Source organism: Nanorana parkeri, unplaced genomic scaffold, assembly GCF_000935625.1.
Source record: "Nanorana parkeri isolate BGI_ZX_2015 unplaced genomic scaffold, ASM93562v1 scaffold285, whole genome shotgun sequence".
Classification (NCBI taxonomy): Eukaryota; Metazoa; Chordata; class Amphibia; order Anura; family Dicroglossidae; genus Nanorana; species Nanorana parkeri.
The window spans coordinates 893,791-909,121 of record NW_017306553.1 but is presented as its reverse complement, the minus strand read 5'-3'; the positions used below and the strand labels follow the sequence as shown (position 1 = coordinate 909,121).

At 46.6% G+C, this 15,331-nt stretch overlaps 1 protein-coding gene across 3 annotated transcripts in view; it reads left to right on the top strand.

The window, feature by feature from the left end:
* Positions 1-15,331, top strand: part of LDLRAD3 (low density lipoprotein receptor class A domain containing 3) — a 114,351-nt gene that overhangs the window by 52,253 nt on the left and 46,767 nt on the right. The window lies entirely within an intron of this gene.

Sequence of the window (15,331 nt, the reverse complement as noted above, 5' to 3'; positions counted from 1 at the left end):
CTTGCGATCATCGCAAGCCCTCCCCGCTGAGGGGCGGGCTTGCCGATGATTTCAATGCTGAGCGGGCAGTGTGCACTTGCGCACACCGGCCCGTGCGGCTTTTGTCTTGTGATCGCGCTACCAACCAGCCGAAAATCGTACGATTTTGGGGCGGGTTTTCCAGCGTGCTCATAAGACGAAAGTCGTGCGACCGTACAGTAGAAGCGGTCGCATGCTGCCCATACACCTGCCGATTATCTCACGATAATCGGCAGGTGTATGGGCACCTTCAGGAAGAACGTCAGACAGTTAAAAAATTAACCCTTGGAGTGGGGCTACCCCAGCACTGCAAGGGTTAAGTGCTCATTCTCATCTAGGGTCTAAAATAAAAAATATATATATACTCACCTGATCCCCCGTCCCAGGGCCACTCACCTCTCTCCCCCTCCTCTGCTCTTGCTGTGAAATGTCCCTCGACATCCTCGCGTCCAGTGCAAGGTAATGAACGTGATGACGTCACAGGACATTAGACGCTGGAGCCCAGGGCACGGGAAACTGCGGAAACCGGTCTAGCAGGATAGGGTGAGTATATCTTTTTTTTTATTTTAGACCCTAGGCCAACGAGCAGTTAACCCTTGCAGTGCAAGAGTTAATTTTTTAGCTGCCCAGTGTTCTTCTTTAGGAGTCCTTGTACATCTTTATTCAATGTAGGGATAGAAATAGCCAACGCATTTCAGAGGATTATAGCAAAAACCCCCTTTGTTATGGTTTGTCCAGTGTATGAGAATGGCTGCATAGAGCTTATCAGCAGCTGCTTTGGCTGCCAATCCAGATGATGAGGAGCTATATGCTTTCTCATACACTGGACAAACCCTGATGATGGTGTATGATGATGTATAGACCCCCGAAACACATTGGCTATTTCTATACTGTCCCTTCAGCACTACATTGAATAAGGATGCATCTGGACTGTGTGTGGTGCTTTAACTCACAATCGTGCAATTTGACACTAAAAACCAATGAGACAGTGGAGATCCTGCGGGATGTAGAAGCTTCCCGTTTGGTAGTCAGATCACTTATACTGACTGTTTCACATTATTATTGGCGAGGCGCACCAGCAGGGCGAACCTTGGGGGTCCAGCGCTTTCTTTCCAGTACCCGTAATGCACAATGCGGCAAGTTGTTCTCTGCGATTTTTATGGATTGTGTATGGTACTGGAGGTAATGGGCTTTAGCACTACCAGAACCTTCGGCGGCAATTTAACTTAAGAAAAAAAGAAATGAAAAGCCATTGCCAAGTTAAATCTGCACACCGGGCTGCTGTGCTGCTCCAGTATAAATCTCACTTTCAGGGGAAATGCATGATATAAATTCAGCGTTCAGGAGAACTGTAAGTTGTCAGCGTCTTATTGTTGTCTTTCTTTGTAAAGCAGCCCCAGGGAGATTAGAAAATTCTGTGTCCCGTGCTATGCTGCTGAGAAGATCCGCTGCTTTCTTTGTGGAAGCAATGGTCTCTCTGCGGTGGTCTCTCTGAAATGGTATCTCTGCAGTGGTCTCTCTGCCGTGGTCTCTCTGCAGTGGTCTCTGTGCTGTGGTCTCTCTGCAGTGGTCTCTCTGCAGTGGTCTCTCTGCAGTGGTCTCTCTGCAGTGGTCTCTCTGCAGTGGTCTCTATGCTGTGGTCTCTGTGCTGTGGTCTCTGTGCTGTGGTCTCTGTGCTGTGGTCTCTGTGCTGTGGTCTCTGTGCTGTGGTCTCTCTGCAGTGGTCTCTCTGCAGTGGTCTCTCTGCAGTGGTCTCTCTGCAGTGGTCTCTCTGCAGTGGTCTCTATGCTGTGGTCTCTGTGCTGTGGTCTCTGTGCTGGTGTCTCTCTGCTGTGGTCTCTCTGCTGTGGTCTCTCTGCTGTGGTCTCTGTGCAGTGGTATCTCTGCAGTGGTCTCTATGCTGTGGTCTCTATGCTGTGGTCTCTCTGCAGTGGTCTCTGTGCTGTGGTCTCTGTGCTGTGGTCTCTGTGCTGTGGTCTCTGTGCTGTGGTCTCTGTGCTGTGGTCTCTGTGCTGTGGTCTCTGTGCTGTGGTCTCTGTGCTGTGGTCTCTCTGCTGTGGTCTCTCTGCTGTGGTCTCTCTGCTGTGGTCTCTCTGCTGTGGTCTCTCTGCTGTGGTCTCTCTGCTGTGGTCTCTCTGCTGTGGTCTCTGTGCAGTGGTCTCTGTGCAGTGGTCTCTCTGCTGTGGTCTCTCTGCAGTGGTCTGACACGTCCCCTGCTGAGTCACAGCTGGGGTCCAGCAATCAGCAGAGAGTGTTTTGCTGATTGGTGGGCAGTATCTGTAGTCCATGTTGGACTCTGACCCAAACAAGGCTTACACAGGAATTAGAGCCGTGACTCCATGACAGGTTAACAGATAAGTGGTTTGAATATTGATGGGGGAAGAGTGAGGGCTCTAACAAGGGAACTTGTCATTTTTACCCTATTGGAAAGAACTCCTTTGCATTGGTCAAGGAGCTTACAATCTAAGGTCTCTATCTAGCTCCTGCATACACATAATAGGGCCAATTTAGATAGGAGCCAGTTGACCTACCTGTCTTTTGGAGTGCGGGAGCTATTTCAAGCTCGGTATAAATTGTCAGTTTTGTATAAATACCTGTAATAAATAAATAGGGGGAAAAAAACAGTAAAAGAACATTGATTAAACCATTAAACCAGACTTTTAGAAATGAACTTCTTCTGCAATTGATTTTATCTCGGCAGCCATTTAGCACAGTTTTTTTTTGCCACTAGAATAAAAATCTGTAAGCTGATAAACTATGACTAAAAAAAGAATTAATAAATAAAAATAACTATAAAAAAATGTAAAAGTTTATAAAAAATAAAATATTTTAAAATGTGAAAAAATTAAAATACATTTTTTTTTCGGTTTCGGCCTGACAATTTTTTTAATTTCGGTTTTAATATTTCCATTTCGGCGCACGTCTAATGACCGTGGATATCCAGCACAGCAAACAAGAATGAGAAAGCCACATGAAAAAAAAAGTGACTTTCAGGTAAAAGTTACATTATTAAGGCGATCTGAGTACTCTCTAAAATCACACCGCGGCTTGTCTTCGGCAGACGTTTTTACTCTTTGTGAATCATTGACGGGTATCTGGATACCAGGCAGAATAGCGCAGAGTCCTAGACACAGTTGCCCCAATTTACCTCCGATAAGAAAGGCTTCTGATCTCAGTCAATGAAAGAGATCCGTGAAATAGGAACACAACCGTGATCCTTTCATGTCCTCCCCGGGACTCGGAGGGGTAAGAGTATAGCAAAGGAGGCCTCGGGGGAGCCAGGCCCTTAGAAAGTGCTATATCAAAGCGACGAGAAGGAGGAGAGGAAACTGGAATCTGCTGACTTTAGAATTATCCGAAGGAGCGCAGGAGCTGCGAGGCAAAACTGCAGCCTCAGTGTGGCGGCGAAATGCACGCTACGCCGCCGTATTCCTTTCTCTTTTATTTTCTTTCTCTGCTGGAGAGTAGCGAGTTCCTTTTACCTTTAAGAAATAACAAGTAATTTCCCGGGCTCGCTTAGCCCGACGGCAGCCATCTTCCATCCTCGGAGCACCAGCCTGGCTGGGTAATTAGGAAAACATGATGGTTCTAAAAATAAGAGGAAGCCGCGAACTTATTTGCATGTTACGTGCAGGTGCAGAATCCCGATTCTTCATCTTATTATTCAGCAACCCAGATGAATACTAATCTGGGATACTGTTATTATTTGCACTTCAGAATAAGCTTTCGGAGATCCGCCCCCTTCTTCTCAGTCCATGACCAAGATGGTAGATCCCCAAAAGTTGGTCCTGCAAATATAACTGTTAGCTCTCATTCACACCTGTATCATAGGTGCCGTTAGGGATTCCTGCGTCAGGAACTTGCAATCTCCTGCAGCAGGTTTTTCTAATCTGCATTTACAAGAAGCGGCAGCTGTCACCCATTCAAGTTAACGATCAGGTGACGGCCGCTGCATTTAAACACCAGCACACCGCGTGAAATCATATGTGATACAATTACCTGCAGTTAGGAATCAATCACTCGATCGATGCGTTCAGGGAGAGTGATTGATCCCTGACCGCATATAATCATATCGCATACAATACAGGTATGCAATATGATTATATGTATTTAAACACCTGTGGGGTACAGGTGTTTAAATACAGCGGCTGTCACCTGGTCATTAACTTGAACGGGTGACAGCTGCCGCTTATAAACGACAGATTAGGGTTTCCTGCTGCAGGAAATCGCAAGTTCCTGATGCAGGAATCCCTAATTGCACCTAATATATACACTCACCGGCCACTTTATTAGGTACGCCTGTTCAATTGCTTAGTAACACAAATTGCTAATCAGCCAATCACATGGCAGCAACTCAATGCATTCAGGCATCTAGACGTGGTGAAGACGACTTGCTGAAGATGCCGGCCGAGCGCTGAGGGAGGAGAGCGCTGTGAGCGGCCGGCATCTCTCCTCCCACACCGCTCAGCCGCCTATCACAGATCGGCAGAGCAATGTGTGGGCGGAGACAGCCAGCGCTGTCACAGGAGGCTGAACTCCTCTCACTCAGCCTGCTGTGGCAACGTGTCAGGAAGGGGACGAGTGCGAACACTCAGTGATCGCTGAGTGTTTGTAAATAATTGAGGAAAGAGTCTGTTTACTATATCCTCAATTATGAATGAATGGGAAGTGATCTACATCTCCTCCTGTTCATTCATGATTGTAGATATAGTAAACATACTCTGTCCTCATGTTGTGAATGAACAGGAACACTCAGTATAGAGGATTCCTGTTCATTGATAACAGGGGCTGCAGAAAAAGAGATTGAGGACTCTGTCCTCAATCTCTTTTTCTATTTTAAAAGGAAAATATCCCCGAAGCCCCTAAAAGTAAATTAGAAAAATAAAAATATTTAATAAAAAATGAATCAATAAATAAAATTAAAAATTAAAAAGTTTATAAAAAATAAATAATAATAAAAAATTTGAAAAAGTTAAAATAAAAAACATTTTCGGTTTCGGCCTGTCATTTTTTTTTTTTATTTCGGTTTCGTTTTTGAAATTCTCATTTCGGTGCACCTCTAGTCTTCATAAGAAGTTTATATACAACGTGACAAATCTATTTCTGATGCAGCATTGCTGACGCTAAACAAGACAAGATAATATGTTTCTCCTTGGCAGCCTGTTATGGGAAAATGTTCATAGAAATGTTAAGTTATAATCTTTTCATTTCCAGGTTGGCAACGCTGTATACAATATTTCCGAATAAAAAGTTCACAAATGCCAAGCTTTTTTTTTTTTTTCTTCCTTCTCTCCGTAGTAAATACTCTGCATAACGTTTGCAGCTCCTTTTTCATTTTGTAAATGCCATGTGGAAAGGCAGCTTCAGTGTGTGAAACGCGTTGTTTTGTCCGGGTCCATCGGGCCTCCTGCAAACTTATTAAATGGTAATGCGCACTTCTATTTTCAATCTGACACACGGGTCTGCGTTCCTGGCAGCCCGGGAGCCTTTTCTGCTCTGCTGGATCGTTTCCAAATTGCCCGGGTTGCTATGGCGATGTTAGTTTGAAAGCTTGCCTGAAAATGCGACACGTTTCGCTGCTTCTTGCACTCTGCCAGGTCACCTTTAGAACTACAGGAACACATATGATCTTAATTACATAGTAAATGAGGTTGAGGGAAAAGATGCACGTCTGTAAAGTTCAGGCTGCCAAGAACTCCAGTAGTTCTGGCCCAGGGACATGCAGAATAACACCTCCCTCCCCCATCCTTTAATATCCACTCATCCCCAATAGACCTTAATCCTCATTACTCCCCATCCCTAAAATACCCCATCCTCAATACCTCACAATCCCTGATATCCTCCCATCTCCATAATCCTCCCATTCTTCAGATCCTTCATCCCTAATATCCTCCATCCTCAATATTCTCCCATCCCTAATATCCTTTTATCCCCAATATCCTTCCTTCGCCGATAACTCCCCATATGCAATACCCACCATCTCTAATACCCTGCCATCCCCAAAATTCTCCTATTATTGAAATCCTCCCATCCCCAATATCCTCCCAAGCCCAACATTCTCCCATGCCCAATATCCTTCATCCCCAGTACTCCACCATCCCATCCCCGGTACTCTCCCCATCCTCAGTATCTTCCCATCCCCAGTATCCTCCCGTCCCCAGTATCCTCCCGTCCCCAGTATCCTCCCGTCCCCAGTATCCTCCCATCCCCAAAATATCCCCCCTCCAATTCCTTGAATCGCATTATTTTTCTACAAGACATTATTACAAGCCGACCTAAAACTTGATAAAGTAAAAACCTCAGAGTTCATTCCTAACACAATACTTTCAGATCAAGAGCAGCCCGTCTAAGATCTGTGCCCTTGCGGTTGGGTACTAACATAAATTGTTTTGCGTTGTACATTATGTGGGAGGCAATGCTGTCTTTTGTTGGAGAACTTCTCACGTGTTAATTTAGAAAAGCCGGTGTACTGGGTAAATGATGATAAAGGGCAAGTACAGACTAGCTGATTAAAGCTGAACTCTGGGCACAAAAGCTTTTAGTTTAATCATATTCCTGAATAGGAACAAAAGGGATGTAAATCCACTTCGTGTGCACCAAATGCCTTTGCAATTCCAATTATTACTTTGTAAATGCAGTGGTGACATCATTTTTGTGCTGTACATAGCCTGTGCAGAGAGCAGTGCTGTGGGAGGGACTCAGCAGGCCCCACCCACTACAGAAAACTACAGGAGGGGCGGAGACAAGACCAGTCACCCTGCACAAGAAGAGAGAGCAGCAGTGATCGATCTTTATTACAGGAGAGGTGGAGACAAGACCAGTCACCCTGCACAAGGAGAGAGAGCAGCAGTGACCCGTCTTTATTATAGGAGGGGGCGGAGACAAGACCAGTCACCCTGCACAAGGAGAGAGAGCTGCAGTGACCCGTCTTTATTACAGAAGGGGGGCGGAGACAAGACCAGTCACCCAAATCAGCAAAGATGTCACCAGCACACCAATAAGATTTCAGCAAAAGTCCATTTAATGACAAATTGCCTTTCAATTACAAGCGCTTTCAGGGCCTCAAGGGTTGCCCTTCATCATGCTCAGAATGACGACCAGTCACCCGGCGCAAGGTGAGAGAGCAACACTGATGGGTCTTTATTACAGGAAGCTCCAAGTCTCACACTGGATTACTGCATCTCAAAGAAATACACAAAGCTCACCAAGGTTCCATTAAGAATACACATGACTCTTGTATGAGGACAATATCTACTTATCGCAGAGTTCAGTTTTATAGTCACATAAAGGAGGGAATTAAAATTGAAAAGAAAAATTGCTGGGGGGTAGGGGGGGGGGGTCTAGAGTTGTTATTTTTTTATTTATTAGAATAGCCTCTTTATGTCTTTTCTGCAATAAAACCTCCTCCTTTTTTCTAGCAGTCTCTTAGGGGATGCTTTATTATTCGCCCAGCGATATACTGTGGTAATGCCATTCCCACGACATTCCCATTCCCACCACTAGGTGGAGACGAGGAGCATAGGAAATTCCTATGGTGCTGAGCTTCTATAATTAAAGGGACTGGAATCCAATGAATGAAAGGGGCGGGCCAGGGACAGTCAGAACGGGGAGGAAAGACTAGATGCAGCTGGACCTCCTCCAACCAGGAAATGAGTTGAGCTCTATCAGATTGCTGCAGCTTATAATGCACATTATGGGAAGCTCACAGTGTGCAGGGAAATAAGAGGAAGACATTTCAGTCCAGGAGAGGAGCCGATACAACTGTGCAAGACTGAAGGGAAGGCCGGAGTTCACCTTTTAATGTAGGCACCGCCGCTCCTTAGATCCGTGGTCTGTACACTCCTTTATTATCCACCTACTAAGACTTTTTTAGTAATCACGCAGACTATTCACACCGTGGTAATTCATAAAATAGCGGAATTTGGGAGAAATCTGTTCATTGACCGCTTACCGGTTTTATGTATCCCCTTATCCAGGTCAGAGCGTCGATTTTAATCCTCAGTGACTCACTCCACCATTATGAAGGATAGAAGCACTAAGACGCAGGTCACCGTTAGATTATACGTGACCTGAACCGCCCTGCCGCCAAAAGGCACGCATTTACATCATTGCGGCATTCAGCCTGACGCATCCTCTCCCCCCCATGGCGAGAATGTATTTATAGTAAACTGTAATTTAATTCTCTGCTTCTGTAAAGAGTCATTGTCACTCGCGTGCACAGCGCAAACAATCACACCGAGCGCGTGACTCTGGCTGAAATGCGTTTCATCCCGCGCTTCCCATGGCGTTAAAAGCATTTAGAGTCCACCGCGAGCGAGGAGACTTGTTAGCGGCAGCGCTCGATAGGTGGTCCTCCCACTAGCCAGCGTCCGTTTTTTTTTTTGCTTTGGGGATTAATCGCGGGGCATATGGATGATATTAAAAGGATTAATCATTCCGCGGCCCCTCTTTGTCCTGCGACGTGGAAAAAAGTTCTCGGGCGTTGCGGGAAATGTATTAATTTTTATTCAGCCTGATTGTGGCCAATTAAAGCAAAAACGCTTTTATTGAAATGAATAAAATAGTCTTCTCTCTGCGTCGTATTCGATTGTAATAACGCACACGAGGGGTCATTTATTAAAATCAGCAACGCTAATAAGATCACCGCGACCCTCCAAGCAGCCGCTGGTTATTGGGGTCTTTAGCGGAGGTCTCTCGCTCGCTGCAGCAATTAATTGTTCCCATTTGTGGTATTGGTCCTGTACAGGAGCTGCTGGTGCTGTACATGAAACATTGGAACAAATCAGCTTGTGCAGCGCATGCAGATGTGTTGACAAGGAGCACGCTGAAAGGAGACGAGAGCAGAGGGATGACTTTGTTGGTCTTCTGATGCTCCTTCATTGTCCAGTCATCAAGTTAGGGTGGAGAGAGGACATTACTGGTTTCCTTAAAGGAAAAAGGACTGGTTTAGGTAAAGAAAAAAAACTTACCCTTGCAGTGGGGCTACCCACTACACAGCGAGGTGGATTTACGCAGCCCCATCACACAGCACAGCCAGGTGGACGTACACAGTGCCATCACACAGCACAGCCAGGTGGACTTGCACAGCCCCATCACACAACACAGCCAGGTGGTCCTACACAGCCCCATCACACAGCACAGCCAGGTGGACGTACACAGTGCCATCACACAGCACAGCCAGGTGGACGTACACAGCCACATCACGCAGCACAGCCAGGTGGTCCTACACAGCCCCATCACACAGCACAACCAGGTGGACTTACACAGCCCCATCACACAGCACAGCCTGGTGGACCTACACAGCCCCATCACACTGCACAGCCTGGTGGACCTACACAGCCCCATCACACAGCACAGCCAGGTGGACCTACACAGCCCCATCACACAGCACAGCCTGGTGGACCTACACAGCCCCATCACACTGCACAGCCAGGTGGACCTACACAGCCCCATCACACAGCATAGCCAGGGGGACCTATGCAGCCTCATCACACAGCACAACCTGGTGGTCCTACGCAGCTCCATCACACAGCACAGCCAGGTGGACTTACACAGCCCCATCACACTGCACAGCCAGGTGAACCTACACAGCCCCATCACACAGCACAGCCAGGTGGACCTACACAGCCCCATCACACAGCACAGCAAGGTGGACCTACACAGCCCCATCACACTGCACAGCCAGGTGGACCTACACAGCCCCATCACACTGCACAGCCAGGTGGACCTACACAGCCCCATCACACTGCACAGCCAGGTGGACCTACACAGCCCCATCACACAGCACAGCCTGGTGGACCTACACAGCCCCATCACACTGCACAGCCAGGTGGACCTACACAGCCCCATCACACAGCACAGCAAGGTGGACCTACACAGCCCCATCAAACTGCACAGCCAGGTGGCCTTACACAGCCCCATCACACTGCACAGCCAGGTGGTCCAACACAGCCCCATCACACAGCACAGCCTGGTGGACCTACACAGCCCCATCACACTGCACAGCCAGGTGGACCTACACAGCCCCATCACACTGCACAGCCAGGTGGACCTACACAGCCCCATCACCCAGCACAGTCTGGTGGACCTACACAGCCCCATCACACTGCACAGCCAGGTGGTCCAACACAGCCCCATCACACTGCACAGCCAGGTGGTCCAACACAGCCCCATCACACTGCACAGCCAGGTGGATGACACCACTTACAGTTAAAGAAGAACTGCAGGCAAACGTAGAACGTCCCCTTGTAGTGGGGCCACCCCTGCACTGCAAGGGTTAAGTACTCATTTTTTCCAGATATTTTTACCTGATCCTCACTGCTGTGGCGGTCAGCTTTCAGCTCTTTCCCCCTCTACTCTGGCTGTGGAATGTCCCTTGACATCCTCACATCTAATGCAAGTCAATGGACCTGCATAAGACGTGATGACGGCAGCGGTCCTTAGACCGCCTGAGCCCAGGGGAGGAGAGGCTGCGTGGACCGGTCTAGCAGCCTGGGGAAGTATTATTATTCAGGATTTATATAGCGCCAACAGTTTGCGCAGCGCTTTACAATATAGGGCTTACAATCTAAAAGGGAGGGGGAAGTGATACATGAGGAGGGAGGTACCACAGATAAGGTGAGTAAATCTGCTTTATTTGAGCCCCCCAGACAAAATGGGACCCACAAAAAAGTAATTTAAAAAAATCTAATATCTGGTATTGTTAAGAAAGGGGGAGCAAAGCAAGTCAATAAAAATGGTCAAGGGCCACTTTAATGTTCAACCGCCGGTGTGAATAAGCCCCACATTTTTGACCGAGGATCCCCACTCTATAAAACATACAGACTGGAGTTTTAGGAAATTTCTTCAGAGACCTTCAAGAAGAATTTTTAGTCCTCGGTAGTTTGTATTTAGATGAACCCCAGAGAGATATTTTTCTTCACGGTTCAGTAAAAACATTCTGAACGCTTGGATAGGCGTAGCTCCCGTATCTTTTGTCGGAGTTGAATATATAATCACCCGCTATTATAGTTTTAGCCTCCCTTCTAAAAGAAGAAATACTTTGTGGCGCCAGGTGATCCGTCACGTTACTCATTTACCTCAATGTGTCTGAATTCTCAGATTTCTTTTGACGAGTGTAAGTAAATCATAACGCGTACAGACGGCATAGGAGCCGCGATATTGCCTTCACGTTGTATTCTTCCCAGGTTGCTCTTAAAATGTTGGGGGAATTTTTTTGCTGCCCGAGGACGGGAGTGATAAAAGAGAAGTAATAATGCCGGGTGATTGATGTGCTCTGTTCCCAGTCCCAGGTTTAACGGAACACCCAGCGTGATGCAGCGATACATTGTCATCTCCCGGAACAGCGTGTGATTACAAAGGGTTTGATGCTCGACAGCGAGGTTGTGATTAAAGCTGCATTATTCTTTATATTCTGTATTTTTTTTTCTCCTAAGGTATAAATGTATTTTTTACGTCATTCCCCCCCCCCCTTAGTTCGCCAATACAGATGACTTATTTATGGATTTTGAATGTGGTTGTACTTACGGTATACAGATTTGCTGTGGATTCCTGCCACAAGCACCTCCACGATTATTATAATTATTATACAGGATTTATAGAGCGTTTGCACAGAGCTTTTCAATATAAGGAAGACATTACAATTACAATATTCAAGACGAGATGGTAAGGAGGGCCCTGCCCTTGAGAGCTTACAATTAGAGGTGCACCAAAATGGAAATTTCTAAACCGAAAAAAAAAAAATTGTCAGACCGATACCGAAAAAAAAATGTATTTTCATTTTTTTCACACTTTGTTAAAATCCATCCTGACACACTGTCACAGGAGGCTGAGCGAGCGGTATAGGGAGGAGAGCTCAGCCTCCTGTGACAGCACGGGCTGTCTCTGCCCCCACACCGCTCTACCGGACTGTGATAGGAGGCTGAGCGGTGTGGGAGGAGAGACGTCGGCCGCTCACAGCGCTTTCCTCCCACAGTGCTCAGCCGCCTGTGACAGTTTATCTCCTCCCTGTTGGGACACAGAGCAGCGCCCAGCGGGGAGGAAAGAAAGCAGGCATGCGCCGATATATCGGCAGGAATATGGCACTTTCGGCATTTAGCCAAAAGTGCCATTTTCGGCCGATATGTTTCAGCGGCCGATATATCGGTGCATCCCTATTTACAATCTAAAAGGGAGGGGCAAGTGATACAAGAGGAAGGTGCTGTGTGGGGATGGATTTTTTGAGAACGTGATGGTTGAGTGGTTAGTTTGAGGTGGGATAGGCTTCCCTGAAGAGATGAGTCTTAAGGGATCGCCTGAAGGCAGTCAGAGTGGGAGACAGATGGACAGGTTGGGGTAATGTACCAGGCCATCACCTGGAAAGAATAGGCAGAGCCAGCTGTCAGTCACGCAGCTGGGCGGATCCCGGCACCCTAAGGAGAACTATGGGGAAAAGCCCGAACCCCATAGTTCTCCTTTAAAGAGGGAAGTTGTGACGCAAGTTGCAAAACAGTCAATCGAAACGCCACTCTCCATTTATTCCATATACATCTTCATTCAGTGTTAGGTTGAGCGGAGAGTATCAGAACAGCGAGCGCATTTTGGGAGTTCATACAAATACCCCCTTCATCAGAGCTTACTAATGGAAACAATGTATCAGGACAATGATGGCTTCAACGTGGATACCATTTTATCTGGAGGGGGAGAGTGCAATGGGGCCGTCATCAGCTGGTTTGGCATTAAATGCGTTGGTTATCTGTATACTGTCCCCTCAACCATACATTGAATAAAGATGTAGTAAAAAGAGTGTGGTGCCTCAATTCACAATTTTGCAAATTGACACTGTGGAATGTAGGAGCTGCCTTTCTGGTAGTCAGATCATCTATACCGTCTCTTTCACATCATAATTGGCGAGCCGCGCCAATAGGACAAACCTTACAGGTGACGGCGTTGGTGCCGGAGTGGCCGGTCACCGAGCAGCAATGTTGCCACAAGCAGGAGAAGTGAGTGACGTAATCCCCATATGCCAAACGTAAGTGGTTGGGTGGAGCCACCATTGCTTTGTCCTGCTTGAAGGAGGCACAGATATAACTGAAACAGGCTGATTAAATAATGCATTGAAGACAGCAGTCATGCTTGTGTCCCTTTAAGAATCAACTCTGAGTTTCTTTTGCAGAAATCCAAATGAAGCCCCCTCCGCTTCCTTAATATTTGATGAGTTCAATGAGACGCATCTTTATGGCGAGTAATTGCACCTTGTTTTGTCTGCTATTCGGTCTGATTTACTGTGCTCTTGGATGTTCCAATGCAAGGGCTGTTTAAGGCTAATTTCATGTTTTTTACCTTTAACGTATTCGCTGTACAATCTTTTCTTTCTTAGTTATATTTAAAGTGCAGCTTGAGGTGACACATGATGTGATTCCATGAGCGGTCGCTGCTTTCCAGGAACAGTTGCTGCAAACCTAAATTCAGAAAAAGCTCCTATTTTGTCTTAATGTAATCCCAGCTTCAGGCTGGCGTCTCTCTACCCCCGTTTTTTACCCTCGTTTTGCTTATGGACCTTTTGCTTATGGACCCCCCCCCCCCTCACCCCCCACATAAAAAAGTATGCATATTATTTTTCCTTGGGGTTTTGGTCTGGTAAGGTAACATCACAGGTCCTTCTATTCCTCCAGCAGTGGGCAAGTCCTGGATACTGCAGAGACATAGTGCTGTTCTCTTACTCCAGCAAGCTAATCCACACACACACAAATGGCTTATTCCAAAAAGATTCAGCAGATCAATCTTTATATTAACTTTAACGGGCAGAAGTTTCCCAACAGTAACAAGGTGACGTTTCAAGTCACGTCAGTTCTGAATCAAGCCCAGAGTTCATATGAAGGACTTAAAGATGAACTCCAGAAAAATCAAAAACGTACCCTTGCAGTGGGGCCTGATGAAGGGACCCTGAGTGGCCCTGAAACGTTGCAGTGTGACAAGATGTGTGTGCATCAATAAAATGATCACTGCTTGAAGATTGAACCACGGTGTGCTGGTGACATACTTTACTAATTGTTTTGTCTAAGGGGCTCAAATAAAGTTTTTTTTGCTCACCTGATCCTCGGTCCCGCGGCATTCAGCACTCACCTCTCTACCCTTCCGCTCTGCAATAGATATGAGGACTCCGAGATATTCCATAGAATATAGCTACTGTAAAGCTAAACTCCAGGCAAATAGATAGGAGGATAGGATACATATACGGGGACTGTTTTACTTGCTAAAGGATTTTTTTTCTGCCCATCCAGTTCAGGGAGTTACACAGCTCTGCCACACAGTACAGCCCTGGCAGTCTGAACCATGGCCTCATTCCTCACGTGTCTCTAGGACTTCAGGAAGCTCAGTAGGCAAAAAAAAAATGACAAGATTAGAATGTCGTTTTCTATTTTCCATGCGGGGAAAAAAAAACCCCAATTGTTCTTCCAGTAAATGATCATAAGATAGGAGAGTGATTTAACATAAGCCGTTGACGCATCTCGTCATCTAAATTGAGATGCATTTAAGCGCTAAGCTGCTTGCGGTCCTGATCATCCCCCGCGTTTAATTCTACCTAAAATCACTCCGGCTGTCTCTCATTGACAGATTTGTCATGAAGCATCTGCGGAATTGCGTCTTCCCCCGTGAGAGATGGCTTTTGTTTCCTGCAAGCGCCCTCCCATCACTAATTCCACATTGTCTCTACCGCTCGGCGCTTTCCCAGCATGCACCGGCCTCTTGCTGGGCGCCGGAGAACATCGGCTCCGTATACCTGGGTGACAGCCCGAAGTCAGGCTCACTTTTTCTTTATTTCTTTGAACAAAACTGTATTAATTAAAATCCCCCCTGCTGGGTCTTCCAGGCCCACGTTCCTCACGTAGCCGGCGTCTTGGAAAAACTTTGCTCTCGCGTACGCAAAAGAGAGGAATTTCATAAGATTATGTATTTCGTTTGTTGCCACTGAACGGTATTTAAAGTGACACCAAACTCAGGCGTTATATTTTATAAATACATTACACTGTACTGTGGAGAGACTCCGTCCACTGTCGTTCAGAGGTGGACCTGATGGGGAACTCGAAGACTACCATTAGGCACTAGGCAAAAGCTCTGCACCCCCCATCCTCTACACTGCCATTGTAGCAGACCTTATGGGGAACTCAACCACCCTGCCCCTGGCCTAAAAGATGCTGTCCTTAAAGTGACACTAAACTCAGGAGTTAAATCTTAAAAATGCATTCAAGTACCTGAACTATTAAAGGAGAACTATGAGGTGAGTGCTTTTCACTCACCTCATAGTTCTAACCGACCTGTGACAATGAGACTG